This window comes from Hippopotamus amphibius, chromosome 1, assembly GCF_030028045.1.
Source record: "Hippopotamus amphibius kiboko isolate mHipAmp2 chromosome 1, mHipAmp2.hap2, whole genome shotgun sequence".
Lineage (NCBI taxonomy): Eukaryota > Metazoa > Chordata > Mammalia > Artiodactyla > Hippopotamidae > Hippopotamus > Hippopotamus amphibius.
Window position 1 is genome coordinate 142,346,038 of NC_080186.1, and position 20,795 is coordinate 142,366,832.

The window sequence follows — 20,795 nt, forward strand, 5'->3', positions numbered from 1 at the left end:
CTACAAGCATCAGACAGCCAGCACTCACGAATTGCTTAAATCAAACTGTAATTGGGCACCTAAATCCAGTCATGCATTGATTTTAGGCTCATACTGAAAGTTGTGTTCAGAATTAGAAGAACCCTTCATCCCTTAAATAAGCACTTTTTACAGCAATGTCAGCAAAGCAAACATCAGCTTTAATTAACAGTGACTTCGGAATGTGTGATGTTTTCCATTAGATCTGGAGGAGGCTGGAGGGAGGAGGAGAAAGGACAACACATGTCATCACCACGTGTCCGAGGGAAAAAGGAGCTAAATTCAGAATGCAGTAGTAGACTCCTGTTTGCTTAAAAATAGGAGGCAAATGTTTAGAAGCCCTGAGTGGTTAACAGTGGAGATGGTTAAACCAGATGACTAATCTCTCAGAGTGCCCCATTATGCATGGTCAGTGGGCAGCTACACTGTGGGTGTTATGGGCATCTCAGCCTTAAGGAAAGATATAGGAAAGTGTTCTGAGCGTGATGACATTTTTCGTTCATTTGAGGTACCCTTGTAAAACACAAATCTGAAAAAAATCAATTCTTGTTAATTGCCTAACACTCTTTGATGAATCTCCATTTCACTGGTAATAAAATGTAGTCTTTCCCTTGCCCTCTGTGTTCATTTCCTAGGGCTACCATAACAAATTACCGTATTTGGTGCCTTTCAACAACAGAAATTTTTCTCTCACGGTTCTGGAGGCAAGTAGCCTGAAATCAAGATGTCAGGGTCTTAGGGAGGATCCTTCCTTGCTTCTTCCCAAGCTTCCAGTGATGGCCAGCAATCCCAGGCGTTCTTTACCTTGTAGATGCATCACTGAAATCTCTGCCTCTGTCTTCACATGGCCCTCTTCCCTGTGTGTCTCTCAGTCTATGTGTCTGTTTTCTCTTCTTAAAGGATACCAGTCACTGGAATAGGGCCCACCCTACCCCGGTGTGACCTCATCTTAACTAATTACATCTGCAAAGACCCTATTTCCAAGGAAGGCCATCTTTTGAGGTGCTGGGTCGACATGAATCTTGGGGAGACATTTCCACCCAGTTCACACCCCTTCACTCTCCCCCTCCACCAGCTGAGATTTAGCCATAGTGGCCTCCCCTCAGTTCTCTGCCTACGTCAAACTCTTTCCCACCCTTGAACTTCCGAGTCCTCTCAGCCCAGAATGCTCCCCTAGTTTAAATGTCACCACCTCAAAGAAACCTTCCCTTGCCTACCCTACCCAAGTTCCTCGATCCCATTAACTGTTCTCAGTCACCATACTTATCTCTCTTCTTGTATTTAGCATCACGCCAGAGCTCTGTGTGTATTTTCTTAGCTTTCTCACTAACAGTCGGCTTGTCCACAACTAGCTTGTTCCCTCTGAGCGTGTCTTCCCAGCACCAATATAGTCCCTGTCACAGATCATGTACTGAATGCATAGTTATTTATTAAAGAAACGACTTGAGTATCTATTCGATGCAAGGCCAGGTGCTGGGTGCTTGGGGGACATGCCATATGTGAAATATAATTCCTGCCCTCAAAGAACTTAGGCTGGGGGTGAAATCGGAAGTAAACACAAACATTTCGAAGATAGGCTGTGCTGCGTTCACACAGGAAGGGACTGCAAAAGTGCCATAGGAAAAACCCAAACAATTTAGCAACGCTGGCAGTCTCAGGGGGAGCAGAGGGACACAGCTGGGGAGAGGCTGAGAAAGTTGCTATCAGTGAGCTGGTATTGATGCAAAAAGTGAGAGTAATTGGGGAGGAACATAACCGAGGGTAACCCCCAGGGCGTTTGGTACATCTGTGGGCCTGGCGCAGTGGAGCCACGTGGAAGAGGTGTGAACCCAGCTGCTGTCACAGGGAAGGCAGTCAAGGGGAAGGCACAGCTGATGATGCCTTTCTCAGCTGTGGGTTTCAGGGTTCTGGTTCCTGGGCCTCAAGGGGCCTGGATGTCACATGTGTTTAATGCGTTCTGACACACACTGGAGATGCAGGATGAGATTTTGCTGCCCATGCTTGGGTGGCCCTGGCAGCTGGGGCAGGCTCTACATGGCAGTTTTCTTTAGGTTCCTGCCTGCCCTGCTCCTTCCCCTCCAGTTCCCAACCTAAGAAGATTGTTTAAGCTCCTGGTCAAACTCAATTCCGATGCTCCTAGAGTGAATGACACTCAACTTTTACTACAAGAGACAGCTGGCTTGGAAAGAGCTGCCTTTCCTGCCTTTCCTCCTGCTCCTTCTGGACCCCCTTCTGGTCCCCCAGCTGCAGGGGGTGGTGCCTGGCTGAAGTATCCACTCTCATGAGTCTCACTTCCCGTAAGAGTCGACAGTAGACAACATGTCGGAGGACAAGGCAATCCCTTAATGCGCAGAAAATATAAAATGTAGTTCCCTCTGCGATCTGCTGGTTAGAATCAAATGTCTTTCTGGAGGAAGGAGGTCTTTCTGGAGGAAGGAGATCATTCTGCAGGGCGCATGCAAATGTGAAGCAAGACAACACTACATAGGGGCCCTGAGGATGCGAGAGTGGGCCTTTGTACCCTGAATATGTTTACTAGGGAATTCATTTAGGAGGTCCTGTTTTTGGAGACTGAAAGAGATAATACATTAAAAGTGCTTAGCACCATGGTTACACATGGGAAACAACCAGTTACTGTTAGAGACTATTACCACTGTTATTACCGTTAGCATTGATGTTGTTCTCACGTTGCTGGTGGAAGTGGAAATCTCCACAGCAGCTAGGGTGAGGCTGGGCCCTTCTTAAACACTTGCTGGTGTATTGTCTGAGGGGATGCAGAGGGGCAGTGAGGATGAAGAAGAGAGGAGATTCCATGTGGCTGAAGGTGGCTGGAGGAGGGGGTCACAGAGAAAAGAGGGAGAAGTAGCTGCCGTGGAAGCAGGATGTGCACACTGACTGCTTAAGGAGACTGTGGTGTGATGTGGATACGATGACCCTCCAGATCTCTTCTTACTGGGCTGCACATCAGTTGTTACGTTTCTAGAGTGGGCCTGGTGGGGTTGCGAGATGTGGTGAGATGAGGAACTGGGTTCTGGTCTAGGCAGGCCCGTGACCCTGAGCCGCACCTACGCTACAGATGTGTACTTTGTTAATTTCCTAAGGCTGCCATAACACAGTACCACCAGCTTGGTAACTTAAAACAGTAGAAATGTGTTTCTTCGAAGTTCTGAAGGCCTGAAGTCCTAAATCCCACAGGGCCACACTTCCCTGAGGGGCTTGAGGGAAGAATCTGTTATTCGCCTCTTGCAACCTCTAGTGGCTCTTGGCATTCCTTGGGGCCACATCCTCCATCCTCTGTCATATTGCCTTCTCCTCTGTCTCAAACCTCCCTCTGCCTTTCTCTTATAAGGACACTTGTCATTGGATGTAGAGCCCATCTTCATAACCCAGGATGACCTCATTTCAAGATCCTTAAGTTAATCACATCTGCAAAGACCTTTTTTCAAACAAGGAAACACTTGTGGGTTCCAGGAATTGTGATGAAGACGCATGTTTTAGGGGCTAACTCTTCAGCCCACTACAAGTATCCTGGAGCTGAGAGAGGTTAGGTGACTTGCTGAAGATCTTGGCGCTAGCAGAGGAGCCCAGTGTCGAAATCTGAGGATCAGAGATGGGCAATGATTTACCCAAGATAGTATGGTAGATACCAGAGTCAAGTCTTCTTTCTACACCAGTCTTCAATAGTTTTACCCAAAGATATGAGTAATAAGGGTATTTTCTGTAATACTTAGAAGACTTTTTTGTCTGGGTAACTGGGAAACATTAAGGAAGATTTTTTTTTTTGCTATTGAGAAATCCAATTTGAGACTCAAATCTTTTTTTTTTTAATGAGAATAAGAAAAGATGGTTTATAGTAAGATAAAGGAATGGAATGGCCAGTGTACCATGTCAATGCTGAAATGCAAAGGGAGATGATTCCTGTATAACGTGCACCTCCATCATTACCATTAGTGAGAAACCTTCATCTGTTCATGCACTCATCTGTTTACTCACTTAACAAATATTGAGGTCCTACCCTGTTGAGCAATGTGCTTAGAGCTAGGGACACAGTAAGGAACAAAGGAATTGTATTTATGAAATTCAGCACATTATAGGAGAGACAGACAACAACAATAATAAAACAAAGGAGTGCTATTTTGAAGTTTGAAAATTGCTGTGAATGAAATAGAGTATTGTGAGAGAGTCTATCGCTGATGATGCTACATTAGGTAGGGGAATTAAAGAAGGTCTCTGTGAAATTTAGGTGAGATCTGGAGAAGCCTGCTAGACAAAGAGGCTAGAGAAGGTATTCCGTTTCAAACACAAAGCCCTAAGGGGCCAGTGAGCTTGCCATGTTCTTGGAAGTCACTTGTGACCAAAACTTAGAGCTGGATGGGGAAGGTGAGTGGTGTGAGATTGCAGAGGTGGGCAGGTGCCATTTTTCACTTTGTAGTCCAGTGAAAAGGTGTGAATAAAATTCAAAATATGATGAATTGAAGTGATTTAAGTGCAGGGGGAGGGATCTAATTTGCATTTTTCAAGATCTCTCTATGGAGAACAGATTATAGGAGGGTGAGAGTGAAGCAAGACCCTTTTCAGTGTCTATAGCACTCTTCTAGGCAGCAGATGGTGAAGGTTTGGACTTGGGTAGTGACGGTGCTTATAGAAATGAAAAGGTAGATCTAAGGTGTCATTTGGAGGTGAACCCTACAAAACTTGGTTGATGTACTAGATATTGAACATCAGGAGAAAAAAATAAATCAGGAACAAATAGGTGTATGATGGTGCCCATTTAGAGGGATGATGGAGAATAAGGATGTAACAGAATGCTGGGGAGGGCAAGTCAAACCAGATTATGAAGAGTTATTGCTGAGCCATGTTAAGTTAGGAGGCCTATGAAACATCCAAGTGAAGATATGCAACCAGACACTGAATACGTGAGTCTAGAACTTAAGGGCATGGTCTAAGCTGGAGATATAATTTAAGAATCAAAAACCTATAGACAGTATTTAAAGTCTTGGGAATGGACAAGGTCACCCAGGGAGAGAAGAACCAGGTACTCTTACAGGAAATGGATTGATATCTCACTTAGCCCTGATTTAAGCCTGAGTTCTGATCAATTTTGTACTCTCCCTTTTCTAGTTTATAAATAAAATTTCTGCTGCTGCTCTGAGCCCTCTGGACCCTCAAAGTGCAAATGAATAAAACATAGCTGTACCTACAAATGACTTAATGTAGAGAAATCAAAAAATGTGGAGAGTGTGGAAAGTGCTTGGGCATGACTTGTAGTGCAGTCCTTCACGAGAATAGAGTTTAACTTGCCTCTTGGGGTTATGTTGAGGGTAACCATCGCTTCCTCTCCTCCAGAACATTGCATAGGTTCACACAGATGGGATTTGTCCTTGATGAGGTGTAGTTACATTAAATACACCAAATTCTCTCCTGTGGCAAGTTTATGTTTACTGTTTAACTGCCTCCTGCTTGCTTCATGAAGGAAACCTGACACAGAACTATTCCCTACTTCCATGCCAGGTATGATGGTAAAGACACAGATGCCAGCAGGTGTAAGATAATCAAACGTGGCTCTACAAAATTCAGTTCATCTGAAACCTCCCTCAACAGCATTTGGTGAGATTAGATGGATTGAGAACTCCTTGAGTGAGTTGTTGCCTTTGCATGCTTGAATCCCTGGTTCCTAACACAGAGCCTGCCCCATGGTACAGGTCAGGCTAAATGGCTAGGAAATTAGGGCCCCCTCTCTGACCTCTCCTCCCACCATGCTCACCATCATTCTTTATAGACCACATGGCTGCCTTCAAATTTTGTAAATACACCAAGCTCATTGTGACCTCAGGGCCTTTGCACTTGCTGTTCCCTGTGCCTGGCGCACTCTTTCCCCTCTCTTCATGTGGCTGGCTCCTTTTTGGATTCAGATCTCAGTTCAAATGTCATCTTCCTTTAGAGGTTTTCTCTGATCACCCAGTCTAGAAGAGGCTCTGTTCATTTCTTCCCTATTTTATTATCCATGACTGGTACTACTTCCTCAAATGACTTTGTTTTGAATAAACTCAATAATGAAATGATTTGTTTAAAACAAATCACTTATTTCTTTTTCACTCTGTTACTTCCTCCCTCCATTCAAATACAGTTTCCTTGGGGATAAGACCCTCATCTGTCTCATCCTCCTGTATCCCCAGGACTAAGACTGTCCTGGCACATAAAAGACACTCAATGAAAACTGGTTTAATGAATACAGGTGACATTATAGCTTTTGACTATATGTCAGTGGCTGGTTTTTTTTTTTTTTTTGGTAAATGATTTTATTTTTGTGTTTAATTCCCTAATACATTTAAAACTTACCTTTTGAGTGAACTTAAGAAATCCAGTATTCTATTTGTAATTTCTTTTTTAAAATTACTATATTTTATTTATTTTTTTATCCTTTTTTAAAAAAACTTTTGAGTATAGTTGATTTACAATGTGTTATTTTCAGGTATACAGCAAAGTGAATCAGTTATACATATACATATATCCACTCTTCTTTAGGTTCTTTTCCCATATAGACCATTATGAGAGTATTGAGTAGAGTTCCCTGTGCTATACAGTACGTCCTTATTAGTTATCTACTTTACATATAGTAGTGTGTGTATGTCAATCCCAGTCTCCCAAGTTATCCCTCCTATCAGCTGCTCTTATTAAAGCTTTACTCTTACCTCATTATATCTTCATCAAAAGCCCCTATGAGGGGGTGGTTATTATTTTTCAACATCACACAGCTGGTTGCTGCTGAAGCCAGAAATCAAGACCAGGCCTGCCTGATATCGAAGCTCTTTTTCTTTTGAAGCCCTCTTCTTCACAGTACTTTGAGAAAATGGATGAACATTATGATAAAATAAGATGATGGGAACTTTTTCAATCTTAAACGTTTTCCACTTAGCCAAAGGCATGGTCAACATAGTGCCATTCATTTATTTATTCATTCATTCATTGAAAAAATATGTCCTGAGTATCTTTTCTACTTAACACACTGTACTAGGTGATAGGAACTCTCAGACAAAGGGGCTCAAAAGTAATGTTCAGCTGTCTTTTTTCATTTCCTATTTCAAGAAATGAGTATTGAGCACCTACTAGTCATTGTTTTAGCATCTGCTCTGATGAATCTGTCTCCTTCCAAACTGTTATGACTGCCTGTCCCTTAATGGCTGTCTTTCCACCTCCCCATCTCCTATCTTTCTTGGTTCTACTTCTCTATCGTGAGGGGTGTCTTCCATGTGGCAAAAAATAGTGCCACAATTGGCTCCAAGATCACATCATCCCAGTAGTGACAAATCAAAGAAGAGCCTCTTTCTCTTCCTGTTTTCTAAATTGTAAATCCCAGAAGAGACTTCGATTGGCTTAGGTTTGGATCATGTGACTTCTCGTGACCCAATCACTGGACAGAGGAACACAATGTTCAGAAATGCAGGCCTGGTTCCATTGCCTCCCTCTGTGGTCAGCCACCCCATGAGAATCACGTGGTTGGAGCAGCAGGGGAGCAGTTGCCCAGAGGAAGGGGATGATGCAGCATAGATGAGACAGTCGATGTTCACCACCTTGACTCATCAACTGCCCATCAGATCCTTGGGAACAGGGGTATTGTCTGTTTTGTTCACCATTATGTTCCCCACCCTGAAGACTGTTCCCAGGACACATCAACTCCTCAAAAACTGTCTATTGTATTTATATGATGGCTTAAAAGAATGATATTTTATTATTTGGGGAAAACAACATGATTTTCTTTATAACATACTTCACAATGGGTAACTCAATATTACTTATATACCACACCATTGTTGAGGACTGTTGATCTAGGAAGTAGGAATACTAATACTTAGGCTACATAAAATACCAGGCTTCCCTGATGATTAAAAGTCATTAAATTGTGAAAAGACTGAAAAGTATGAAACAACATATGAATACAAGGCATTTTGTTGTTAATAGTCAGCTAAGAAAATGAATGCTCAGCGGAATTGTCTAAATAGGCACTTAAAGGGGTATAGAGAAAAATGAGACTCTGTAAAGAAAGTTTCAAATGGCAAGAAATACTTAGGCAGCAAAAGACAATTTTCTAAAATGATGGGTTTGAGAAGAATGCATCAGCGATGAATGTCAGTGCAAAACATTATTTAGGAAGTCTGGACATACTTCTGATTAAAGATATTTTCCAGAGTGACTCCAGTAGAAATAATAAAATGCTAGGCTCGAAGCTATTCACTTAGCTCTCCTAGCCAACCAGAGTGAGAGCCGGGCTCAAGCCTCCTATCAAGTACCCTTGGCTGCTTTGAAGGCATGGCATGTATGTGTTCAATACTTTAGGTCTCATTATTTCAGGCTAGGCTTCTCCCTCCCGGTAAAAGACAAATGGAAAGGAAGCCAGACTGCTATCCATAGGAAGAGAGACCAGGTCCACTAATCATAGGAATGGGCTAAGGCACAGATAAACTGCTGCCATGAAGACCACATACAGCAGCTTAGAAGAGCAAGTTTGTGTATCCCTCCCAGATCAAAAGTAGGCAGGCAAGTAGGCAGCCCCACCAGGTCACTGTGAGTCACAGGCTGGCCAGTTGGCTCTGGCATCCTCCATGTATGTCTTCCATCTCTGATTGCAAGGAACCTGCTGTACTGTTTTCCAGCCAACAAGAAGGGGATAGGAGGAAGAGTCCTGCCAAGTAGACTTATCTTTATGGAGATGATCCAGAATTTGCAGATATCACTCCAATTCATTTTCCATTGGTCCTGACTTAGTCACATGGTCACACATGACCCCAAGGGGGACCGCCTACCCCCAGACTTCTTCAAAGCAAAAAATAAGACTTTAGGTGTTTAAGCCACTGTTATTCAGGCTTGTATGCAGCATTCAGTCACAGCAAGCAATAACTAGCTTTCAAATCCTGCCTGGTGCTATATTAAACTTAACAGTGGATGGCAGTTAAACCAAAAGTCAGCTTATTGGTTTCCTGTTACTACCATAACACATAACCACAATCTTAGCGATGTAAAGCAATAGAATTTTATTTATTTATCTTGCAGTTCTATAAGTCAGAAGTCCAACATGGGTCTCACTAGAATAAATTCAATGTGACAGCAGAGCTGTGTTCCTTTCTGGAGACTCCAAGGAAAAAATCCATCTCCTTTCTCATTCAGGTTGTTGGCTGAGTTTGGTTCTTGCACTGGTAGGACTGAGGACCCCCATTTCTTTGCTAGCTTTCAGCTAAGGACTATTCCCAGCTTTTAGAGGCTGCCCACATTCCTTGGTTCATGGCCCCACCATCTATCTTCAAACCAGCAAAGTGGATCAAGTCCCCACATTTCAAATCTTATCTACCTCCCCTTGCATCATTGCATATCTCTGGTCAACCCTTCTGCCTTCCTTTTCCACCTTTACAGACCCATGTGATTACACTGGGCTCACCCAGGTGATCCAAGATAATCTCTCTACCTTAAGGTCTGTGACCTTAATTCCATCTGCAAAGTCCCTTTTGCTGTGTAACATATTCATAGGTTCCAGGGATTAGGGCATGGACATCTTTAGGAGGGTATTATTCTGACCACATTTGAAGAATATGAAGTTCCCTCAGCACCCTCCTTCTCCTGTCCATTTGAGATCTTGTTTCAGCTGTCCTCCTCATTTACAGGTGTAATGACCCCAGAGGCAATTCGCCCTGGACGCTTGGGGTCCTTTATAGCCTTGACACAGTTAGAAGACCTGGCATCCTCTAATTCTCAGGAATAATGCAGTGTCTTTGTCTGATCTCTAGAAAAATTGGGGATAATACATTAACTGGTTACAAACATCTATTAGATGTTTGTGGGGCCAGGTTACAGGCCACATTTGGTGAATGCTGGGAGTTTTCTCAGGTAGAGGTGGGGTGGGGACCAGGAGTCAGACTAAGTCTGTCTCTACCTTTCCTCAAAGCCAGAACCTGAAAGAGCCAGTGCAACTCTGGAAAAGGACTTAGGTCTGTTCAGTGGGTTGCAAAGAGCAAGTTCTTTACAGATTCTTTCAGGTTAGATTTGAGGATATGATTGGAAAATGGATGAAACAAACCTAAGGTGAGAAGAGAGTAGAGAGAGGAGAAAAGAGGGAATAAATGCCCCTCAAAGAAAATGTGGAGATGGGGCACCATCCAAATTGTGTAAGTGGAGCTGGCGAAAGTTCACCTGATTGGTAGTATTCTTCTTCAAGAACCATTATGGCTTTTTTCTCTCCGTTGGGGTAGAGTTGTTTTACAGTTTTGTGTTTCTACTGTACAGCAAAGTGAAGTAGAGTTCCCTGTGCTATACAGCAAGTTCTCATTAGCTATCTATTTTATACACATTAGTGTATATATGTCAGTCCCAATCTTCCAGTTCATCCCATCTCCTTTCCCCCCTTGGTGTCCATACATTTGCTCTCCACATCTGTGTCTCTATTTCTGCCTTGCAAACAGGTTCATCTGTAGCATTTTTCTAGGTTCCACATATATGTGTTAATATACAATATTTGTTTTTCTCTTTTGACTTACTTCACTCTGTATGACAGTCTCTAGGTCCATCCAAGTCTCTACAAGTGACCCAATTTTGTTTCTTTTTATGGCTAATATGCCATTGCATATGTGTACCACATCTTCTTTATCAATGGAACATTGAGGTTGCTTCCATGACCTGGCTATTGTAAATAGTGCTGCAGTGAACATTGGAGTACATGTGTCTTTTTGGATTATGGTTTTCTCTGGGTATATGCCCAGTAGTGGGATTGCTGGGTCATATGGTAACTTTATTTTTAGTTTTTTAAGGAACTTGTGTACGGTTCTCCATAGTGGCTGTATCAGTTTACATCCCCACCAGCAGAGCAGGAGGGTTCCCTTCTCTCCACACCCTCTCCAGCATTTATTGTTTGTAGATTTTCTGAAGAACCATTATTGCTTTATTTTTGTACTTTTTGCCTTGTGCACTTTGGGGCATAGAGATACTTCAATGTGAAGTCATTGGAATGTAAACTCCAGGAAGACAAAGACCTTGTCTGTCACGCTTTCTTTAGTCCCAGCTTTCAGAGTACTCTTGCACAGAGTACTAGCAAATATGTACTTCCATGAATTAGTGAATTACTGCATTATTGATCGATTGAGTGAGTAATTGGTGGGAATCCAAGTCCTTCTTTAGTCATTTTCCCACTAGGCAATGTGGTCTCATACTTAAAAGGTTGTGCTCTGAAGTCACTCATGGATCCTGGTCCCATCTCTGCCATTTATCCCACCAGTGCATTCCCTGAGCACTTGCCTGAGTCTGCTTGCTGTCTGTAGCATGCAACCATAAAATTACTACTTTGTGAGATCTCATTGAGGTCGTAGAGACAAATTACTTAGCACAGTTCACAGTAGTCAGTGAGTGTTAGTTCTTAATGTTAGTCCAAGCCCGCTGCTTGTGCCATAGTGGTCTCCCCTTGATCATCAAACTTAATCTCCAGCCTGCATGCCTTTGCTTGTATCAGTTATCCTGTCTCTCCAGCATGTTGTGCACAATGTCTAGCATATAATATAGAAACCTAAAACACTTTGGATGGATGGATGGACGGACGGATGGAAGGAAAATTAATTTATATTCTCTGGCAGCTCCACAGGAATTTATGTATCTTCATACTCACCTGGGAGCCCAGTGCCTTACCTACAGTAAGGATTCACTAAATGTTGGTTGGATGGGGATAAAAGGAAAGAAAAATCAGAAAAAGTGGAAATCAAGACCAACGCCCACCTGGATTCATTCGTCTTTCAGGGCATCCTGTTGAAAGGCGTTATTGAGAAGAGAAGCAGGGAGTTGACAGCCGCTCTCTGGACTCTCTCCCAGGGCCTTTTTAGAACAGGAGAGTTAATTATGGAACCAGATTAACAGTTTCTTTTTTGATACAGTCAAAGTAAAACCAGCAGGATGCAATTTAGCTCTTCCCCACTTTCCAAATAGCAGCAAATTTTCATACAAAACAAAGAGGCACTTGAATTGCAAATTACTTAGAGAATCAGCTAGCAACCCCAACGGAAGAATATTTCTGCTACTTTCAAAACCCGGCTGTTGCCTTTTCAGGATTTAACCGTATAGTGGGACCTTCACAAAGGCTTGGGAGTCTTGCTGTTTCAACTCTGGGCCAAGTGGGAGGCAGTGACCCATTAAGGTTTGCTGGAATGCTGCAGCAGGGTCTTTCTGCTCAGAACATTGCTCTTTTCTCCAGATCCTCTCTAACTCTTAGATCACTAGTCTCTACTCACAGAATTGGGGCTGATGGGTCCCTAGAGGTCATCTCATTCAAGGGTGGCAAGGACAAATGCCTATGAGGGCAGGCAGGGATGTGAACAAACATCAGGTGGTGGGGGGCTATGTATGCCCACTAAGAGGTAAGCAAGGACTAGAGTGAACTCCGAGCCCTCATCTAACCACCGTGGTCATGCAGGGATGCCGGCCCCCTGTTGGTCATTGCTAGATAGTTCTGAGAAGTCCGTCATCTGGATAATCTGGATTCTTACTTGAAATACCCTTCTTTTTAGCTGTTGGCATATAATTAATAAAAGAAGAAAATACCATCTATTGGCTGGATATGGCTTGTGGGCCACCAGCTTGAAACCTCTGATCTAGCGCAACTTCCTTTATTGATAGATGGGGAAACTGAGGTAGAGAGAAGGAAATCTTTCATAAAAAGTCACAGAATGACAAAGTCTTCGGACTTCTCATCAAGTGCCTAGTTGATTACACCACACAGCCTCCCTCAAATCCCTGTCCCCTGAAGGGCACAAGGCAGCTTCACTTTGCAAGAGTATTTATAGTACTTTTTTCTGATTTAAATAAATGATTCCTATTTTTTTGGCAGATGATTTGGAAGATCCAAATCCAAGGATAAGGAAACATAAAATAAAATCACATGGTGGTGCCACTGTGATTTTATTTCTGGAGAGACTGGAGTCTAGGGTGGGGAACCTGGCTAGAAACAGACTGCTTCCAGAGGCAGCCACTGGAGGGCAAGGTGGCATCTCCGTTGGGTTAGCACCCAAAAATGTAGGAAAGCTAAGACAGGGTTTGAAAATTCATGTGCTCACAGTGGCCAGGTAGGTGGCAGAAGTGAGTAAATTTTTTTTTTTTTTAAAGGCCAGGTGGGTAATATGGTGAAGAAAGAAAATATGTCTAAGACTCAGACACCACTTGGATTCAGTCTGTGTCACTGTGTGGGAATATATGTAGTGTTGACAGTCCTTTTGATTTTTTTTTCAAGTGAAGCATAAAACCTAACTTGGTATGCAAAATTTTTCAACCTTTAAATGTAGCTCAATTTTTTTTAAAACAGTGAGTCAAAACACACAAAGGAGTAGGATTTGGGCTGTGGGCTTCCCCTTGGTGACCTCTGCTTAATGACGCACTGTGAGTGGACCAGTCACTGGGCAGGTCAGTCAGCTGGGTGGAGGGTGTGTTTGTGATCAGTCCGGTCACAGAGCAGCAGACAAAAGGGCATGGAGATGACAGGGTCAGGACGAAGATGAGACAGGCAGCAGAGAAGATCCACAGATTTAGGGCAGCAGTCCCCTGGGGAGAGAGGGCTTCAACCAGAGGCAGCCTGCAGCCTGGGCAGATCCTCAGGGGAGAGGATCTTCTGTGCAAATCTAAGGCACCTACTGTGGCCTTTTGTAGTGTGGGTGTGGGTGTGGGTGCGGCTGCATAGCAATCTTTACTTTGCTAAAGTCATGTAGATGATCTCCCTTGCTAACCCAGTGGAAGACGCCTTTGTTTTGTCTGAAGCAGAAATATTTGAAGTCAGTTAAGATAGCAGTGGGTGTGTCAATTCCTTCCCTTTTGCTGCAATAAATCACTGAAGGAGTAGGCAGTGGACCAGCATGTCTGGAGCCCTTGGACAGAGGTCTTGGACCTCCCACACTAACCTCCCACCCTAACCTTTCTTTGAGGCTCCATTTCATACTTTGTAAGGTGAGAATTATGATACCTGCCCTCCTTCGCTGTTTTAGTGAGGATTTTTGATTGGAAGAGACAGGATACCCAACTGGCTTAAGCAAAAAAGGATTATGTATTGGTTCATGCAACTGGAAAGTTCAAGCGTTTCGATCATAGTTAGATGCTAATGTAACATCAAGTCTTGCTACCTCTCACTCAAAACCGCAGTCTTGATTTCCCACGTTGGCTGCCAGCAGCTTCAGGTGTGCGTCCTCACCATCCTGAGTTCAATAGAAAGAGTGTGTCTCTTCTACATTTTCGACACGAGTATCAGGACTGACATGCGTTGGCCTGAATCGGGTCCTGCGCCCATCCCTGAACCAGTGAATGTGGTGAAGAAGATGAAATGCACTGGGTGGCTGGGCTAATACACATTTCATAGAGCAATTAAGCATTTAACTAGAGTCTGTGGGAACAGGATGTGCACCCTGGAGGGTAACAGATACAGGAGTAGACCTGACTCTCTGGTAGGAATAAACCATTCCAACTGAAAAAACTTCCTGGGAAAATGTCCAGCCTGATCCATGGAGTTTAAAGCTGGAATCATCCAGTTGGAGAGAAAAGGGCAAAATACTTGATGATTGGCTGATGCCAAAGTGAGATTGTTTATTTTATATTTATTTTCTCTCCTGCATCTTGCAGGCTTGCTTTGATAGGAGGACCGGGACCAGTGACACTTGTTTCAGTGAAAGCAAGAGTGTGAATAGTGAGTAGTTTTTCCTTTTTATTGGTTATGGGATATGCATTCCTTTCTGGTGTCAAGAAACTACCAACCCATTTAAACAAATATTCACTGGACTCGTTAGTAAATCAGATTCTCATATATATATATATATATCAGTAATCAGATTCTCATTATATATATATTTATATATATATAAAATCATTCATATATATTGTATATATTCATATATTCATATATTCATCATATATATGATATATATTATATTCATATATGAGTATACATATTCATATATTCATCATATATATGATATATATTATATTCATATATATGAGCATATATATTCATCAAATATATATATTCATATATATATTTCATATATATATGAATAGTTAAGCCATATACTTACATACATAAGTTAAGCTATACATACATATATATGTGTGTGTGTATATATATATGTATGTATTCCCCAGAGCAACATAGGAACTGTCAAGGTGCAAATCACTTGACGTATTCTTGACTACAAGTAACAGAAAACACAGACTCAAGATGCCTTAAATAATAAGAAAAAGATTATTAGCTCTCCTAACAAGATGTCCTAAAGTAGGGTAGGTCCATAGTTCAGTAATTTAGTAGCTCAAAAATGTCACCATGATCTGGGTTCTAACATCTTCAGTGGGCTGTCTCTTTTATTTATTTATTTTTATCAGCCTTTCCAGAAGTTCCCCAGCAGGCTTCACTCACATACATTGGCCAGAACTCTGTCATATACCCTTGCTTAAATCAATCCCTGGCAAAGCAGATGTGACCACCATGACTGGCTTAGACCAATCATTAATCTCTTCTTGGGGCTAGGGATGAGAACCACGTCCTCTGAAGCACATGGACACAGAGAAGAAAGTGAATATCTGAACAAAATTAAAGTCATGTTAAAAAGGAGAAAGGAAGAATGAATGGTTACTGAAAAGCCTATAAGGTGATACAGTGCACATCTCATTGATGCTTCCTCCACAGTGAAAGCTTGTACAGGTACCTAAGTTCCAAGGCATCATATACTCCATCACGAAAGAAAAAGCAGGCCCCCAGCCTTGGCTAACCTCCCCCCAAGTCATGGATAAAACTGAAGAAGTATTTAGACATACTTTTGACTCTGGTTATAAAAGCCAAGGCATTATCATTGTACCACATGCAGACTGTTTCTCCAATTTACATAATTATAAACTCCCCCTCAAAGAGTAAACATCGCTGCCAACTTAAAAAAAAAAAAAAACTACAAAGCAGTATTAAATATGCATTGCTAATTTGACTTTTTAATTTATCTGGGATCTCACAGAGATGTGCACAGCTCTATAGATACTAAGTGCTTAGTAAAACCTTCCACCTGACTGAAAGAACTCAACAGAAAAAGAAAAGCGAAGTCCCAATTGTGTTTGGCTAAAGAATTTGAGTTGATGCCTGCAAATTACCAGTAGGAGTTCATTCTGTTATATTGACTCTCAAATTCATTATTCTACGCATTGCCTACCATCATTCAGGTGTAGGCAATTGCTCTGTGTAGCCATAGGAAGGTAACATTCCCCCAGATGGCTTCATTGGGTTTTGAGTCACCTGTGAGCTGTGTGTGGTCTTAAATTTGAATATTTATAGGAAGTGACTGAAGAGGTGCAGAAAGACTTTGTTGCCCCCAACTCTCTCTCTTATTGATCTGCCTAAAACGTCCACACCAATCCCTGACTTGGGCCTTGAAGTTCTTGGCTGCAGTATAAATATGCTACCTAGCCAAGACGGAATATTAAGCTATTCTTATCCAACTCAATTTAAGTTTATCCCTTAGCACCAGTGATGACTGAGACACAGGATATTAATGTGTTTATGCAGAGAAAAAAGTCCTCCTGTACCTATAATAGAAATTATATATGTGTGTGTATTTATGTACAATGAAGATGCACATTAGCTTTAAACACTCAGCACACACGGAATGTTATGTAAGTGGAGTTCCTTTTATACAAGCTATTCTGTGACCTGCTTTTTAAACTCAGCAATACATTATAGGCATCTTGCCACTGTATTGTGTATGGGTGTACACACATAATTTATTACTGTTGATTAATATTGCATTTCAGGAATAAAAGGTAAATTACTTACTCAATCTCCTATTAAAAGATATGTCATAGTTAACATTTTTATTATTTTAAATTATACCAAATATTTATGTGCACAGAGGTTTTTCTCTACACATATAGTTACCTCTTTGGTCAAGATCCTAGAAGAGTGATCATTGGGTCAGTGAGAGACCATCGGCTATGTAAGGGCAGAGACACAAAAGACTAGAATCTTGATACCACCATGGGCCACCAAAGCACGGGCCCTTGGGGGCTCTGGAGATGCCTGTGCTTTGGGCTCCTATAAAAGGGAGAGGTTAAATGATAGGAGGAAGAAAATGGGGGCAGGTTGCACCAAACATGAGCTTTGCTAAGTGCCACTTTTTTATCTTGTCCTGCTACAGAACAGTAAGAGAATTAGTTATTATAGGCGATTGTATTTATTTTCGTGTTTACTTGAGTAACGGTCTGTCTGTCCTTTGTCTAGACTGTAAACTCCCTATGGGTAGGAACCAGGTCTGGTTTTCTTTTGTTGTCCACAAATACATACCAAATACCCAACCTACATACATTGCTGTGTGGATGTATTTTGGGGGTGAAAGAGTGAACGAGTTGTATAGAAAATATTTCATGATGGAAAGAAGGAGTTTCCTAAAGAGTGAAGAGTCTAGAGAATCTATGCTCTTCTTCATCTTCTCACCCAACTCTCAATATCACTTGTTTATTTTTTATTTATTTATTTATTTATGGGCTGTGTTGGGTCTTTGTTTCTGTGTGCAGGCTTTGTCTAGTTGCAGTGAGCAGGGGCTACTCTTTGTTGCAGTGCACGGGCTTCTCATTGTTGTGGCTTCTCTTGTTGTGGAGCACGGGCTCTAGGCGTGCGGGCTTCAGTAGTTATGGCACTCGGGCTCAGTAGTTGTGGCTGGCAGGCTCTAGAGCACAGGCTCAGTAGTTGTGGCACATGGGCTTAGTTGCTTCACGGCATGTGGCATCTTCCTGGACCAGGGCTTGAACTCGTGTCCCCTTGCATTGGCAGGCAGATTTTTAACCGCTGCGCCACCGGGGAAGTCCCTCACTTGTTTATTATAATCTACATCCCAAAACAACGAAAATAGCTCTACAACTCCAGGTGGTGCTCCAGGATCTTAAGGCAAAAGACAATTCTGCCTCAGGAAGTATTGTATAAGGAGCAGCTTGTACTTAAGTGATCTTAGGGGTCAACCTATTTTTATGACTAGCGTTTTATTTATTTTTGCCTTTCTCTTTCTAAACAAGATGAGGTTCAGTGAGATTATGAAAATCAAAGAATGAATGGACTGAGATGTGACTTTACATGAAATTCTATCCATTGCAAAATGAATGGGTTCTTTAATGTTGTACCAGTTTGATTTGCTCCAAAACACACCAGAAAAATATTTTTTTTCTTTCCATAAATGGTATCTATTTGCCTTTTCTATTTCCAAAACATGTTTCCTGTCATATCATTCAAGGCTTTTTCTAAGTTTCCTGAATTCTTGTCATCCTTCCCAGAGCTGCGAGGGTGGTTTTCCTTATTCCCTAACTCAATGTCTGTGTGCTCAGCAAAAGAGCTAGCTGAACAGAGACACCCTATACCCATTGCCAACTGATAACTCCATTGGCTCCTGGACTTAGGTGTCAAAATCAGTTCTCCAGGAAGCTATCAATTGCTCAGATGAAACTTATTGGCCAACTCTGATCTGGTCACTACTTCTCATTCTTCACTCTTCCTCGTGTATAATATTCCTTTAATGGAAAACCAAGTCTAGAAATCCTTCAACTATCTCCAGAAGGAGGAAGAGAAACTGTTATTTGGCTATTCAGAGTGAAGTTTGGATCGAGGATGGAAGATGCCTTAGAGGACTGGGGCAGGGAGGGTGGGGGGGAATCGAGGGGGGGGCGTCAAGGAAGGGAGGGAATATGGGGATATGTGTATAAAAACAGTTGATTGAACCTGGTGTACCCCCAAAAAAAAATAAAATAAAATAATAATAAAAAAAAAAAAAAGAGAAAAAAAAAAAAAAAAGAGTGAAGTTTGGAGACCAACAGAATTAGCATCACCTGGTCACTTCTTAGAAATGCAGAATCCCAGGTTCCACCCCAGACCTAATGAGTAATAATATACATTTCCTGGAGACCCTCATGCACTTTGGTATCCACATAACAGATCTAAAGGACAATTTTTTGGAGTCATTCTCCCTGACATCTTCCTGTTTCTAAAATCTTTCCCTGCTTTAACCCACAAAATGAAGCACATGTGAAGTAGAAAATTACTAAAAGTGCGTTATTTCCACAGCTCATACCATTATCATGTTAGGCAAAAAACAAAAACACACAAAAAAACCCATAACGTTCATAAAAATTTGAAGAACACTGTCTCTATTTAAAAACAGTTATTTACTCCTTAGAGCATTTCATTATTTTTCAAAGCAATTTCCTCTCCATTCTTTCATTTTTTTAGAAAATGGCAGCCCTACAGTAAGGCCAAATCATGGCAAAAATTAGCAATAGGATAAGGTGATCTTTGGTGCTCCTAGGTCCTCCTTCTGAGCTTACCTCCTCTGTCCTTTTAAGATTTCAAGTACTATCAGGTTCTCTTCAACCCTTCCCTCAAGCAAAATCTATTCTTGGGACAACATATAATGCCAGCCATTTATATTTCATATACATTCGTAGACATTCTGATAATTTACAGTCATATGACTCAGGATGAGAAAAGACTTGGTTTTCCATTAAAGGAATATTACATGAGAGGAAGAGTGAAGGGATAAGAAGTATTAATCAGATAAGAGCTGGCCACAAGTTTCATCTGAGCACAATTGCTCAGCTTCCTGGAGATCTGTGTTAAGAAGGATTCTGAGGCTATATCTAGGTTCACCAAGAAGAAATATTTTGTGATCCATCAGTGATGTCTGCTATGGGTGTTGGATAAAACCATACATCAGCCACATAATGTTCCATACCAACATTTACTAGATCTTTGTATGTCATGCATTGTCAAGCTACTCGCATGCTGTCTTACTTATCTATTGCTAAATAACAAAATTACCCCCAAATTTAAAGGCTTAAAAGGATAATATTTATCATCTCACAGTTTCCGTGCATCAGGAATCTTTGAGCAGCCTTTCCTGGGTTCTCTGTCTCAGGGTTTCCCCCAGGGACACGATAAAGGTGTCATCCAGGGCTGCAGTCTTACTCAAAGGCTTGAATGGGGAAGGATCTATTGCCAAGCTCACATGGTAGTATTGAGTTCTTTGAGGACTGTTGCACTAAGGTCTCACTTCCTCACCAGCCGTTTTCCAGAGACTCCCCTCAGTTCCTTTCCAGATTGCTCACTACACAGGGCAAGGATGCAAGAAGAGTGAGAGAGGATGTCAGCAAGCGGGAAGTTACAGTGTTTTGTCACCTAGTTATAGAAGTGTTATCCCATCACCTTGGCCTAGTGTATTCATTAAATGTAAGTTACTATATCCACTCAAGGGGAGGGGAGTACACAGGGTGCGAATACTAGGAGGTGGGAATCCTTCAGAGCCCTCTCACAAGCAGCCTGCCATACATGATTTATTCCATTGAATCTTCACCATGGCCTCTTAAGATGGGTACTGTTATTATCCCATTTTTACAAGTGAAGGAAGCAGGCATAGAAAGGCAGTCATTTATCCAGAGGACATAGCTAACAGGGGACAGAGCTGGGATTTTGACCGAGGTCCATCTGGCTTTAAAACTGATGTCATTGTCACTATGCCCTTTGCCATCTCTAGAATTACTCTACAGAATGGTCTTCAAGATATCTTGACCGTGAACTCCTATTAGCAAACACTTTTGGAATATGCCTTCACTATATGCATATGTGATTATAAGGTGCATCTTAACCTGTAATTAAATGAATTAAGGTTACTTCAGAAAGTGATTATGAATAGGAATTCTTTTACCCACACTACAGCAGATTGTCCTGCCCTCCCATGGGGTCTGTCCCACGTTGGAGACTC

At 41.9% G+C, this 20,795-nt stretch overlaps 1 protein-coding gene across 3 annotated transcripts in view; it reads left to right on the forward strand.

Annotated features, from left to right (window-relative positions):
* Positions 1–20,795, forward strand: part of ATP10B (ATPase phospholipid transporting 10B (putative)) — a 330,102-nt gene that overhangs the window by 105,069 nt on the left and 204,238 nt on the right. For 2 of the 3 annotated variants that reach the window (XM_057729720.1, XM_057729726.1), the window contains exon 3: positions 14,644–14,707. The exons of the other annotated variant lie outside the window; for it this stretch is intronic. The gene's annotated coding sequence lies outside the window, so the exon portion shown is untranslated. The remainder of the gene's footprint in view (positions 1–14,643; positions 14,708–20,795) is intronic. 3 annotated transcript variants of the gene reach the window in all.